Source organism: Mandrillus leucophaeus, unplaced genomic scaffold, assembly GCF_000951045.1.
Source record: "Mandrillus leucophaeus isolate KB7577 unplaced genomic scaffold, Mleu.le_1.0 Scaffold164, whole genome shotgun sequence".
Taxonomy (NCBI): domain Eukaryota; kingdom Metazoa; phylum Chordata; class Mammalia; order Primates; family Cercopithecidae; genus Mandrillus; species Mandrillus leucophaeus.
In genome coordinates, this window is record NW_012101632.1 from 295,519 (window position 1) to 296,562 (window position 1,044).

Sequence of the window (1,044 nt, forward strand, 5' to 3'; positions counted from 1 at the left end):
GAGACCAGCCTGGGCAACATAGGGAGACCTCGTCTCTACAAAAACATTAAAAAGTTAGTTGGGTGTGGTGGCACATGCATGTCATCCCAGCCACTTAGAAGGCTGAGGCAAGAGAATATCTTGAGCCCAGGAGTTGGAGGCTGCAGTGAGCTATGATCTCGCCATTGCACTCCAGCCTGGCTGATGGTGAGACCCTGTCTCAAAAACAAACAAACAAACAAATAAAAACAAACACAAACAAACAAAAAAATTCCAACTCTTCAAAGCCAACCACTCCCACTGGGCTGCCTTCTATTATCAGCCCGCCCTCTGTCCTGTCCTATGGCCACATTAGGTAACTCTCTATCCCCTGAATCCAGCCAGGAGGTTTCATACCTCTGTGCCATTGCCCATGATGCTGTCTGGAGTGCCAATCCTCTGCCCTCTCTGTCTGGCACTTCCCCTATCATTCTTTGAGGCCCAACTGAAATGTCCCTTCTCCCAGAAGCCTCCTCTGACTCTCCACATCACTTTGGATGACTTAGTTCTAGCAGAACCTCAGTGGTCATCAGTTTTCATGACTGCCTTCCTTCCCACCGGTCCAGAAGTTCCTCAAGATCAGAGGCAGAGTCTGATTCATCTCTGTGTCCTCGGGCCTCGTGCTGTGCCCAGAAAACAGGAGGCTCTCAGTAAATGTCAATTGTATAGTCTCACCCACTCAAAGGGTGACCTCAACCTAGCAGAAGTGCACTGGATTTTACCCTTCCTGGGGTGCTTTTTTGGAGACAGGATCTTGCTCTGTCACTCAGGCTGGAGTGTAGTGGTGCAATCATAGCTCGTTGCAGCCTTGACTTTCTGGGCTCAAGTGATCCTCCTGCCTCAGCATCCTGAGTAGCTGGGTCTACAGGTGAACACCACCATGCCTGGCTAATTTTTTCTTTTTCTCTTTCTTTCTCTCTCTCTCTCTCTCTTTCTTTCTTTCTTTCTTTCTTTCTTTCTTTCTTTCTTTCTTTCTTTCTTTCTCTTTCTTTCTTTCTTTCTTTCTTTCTTTCTTTCTTTCTTTCT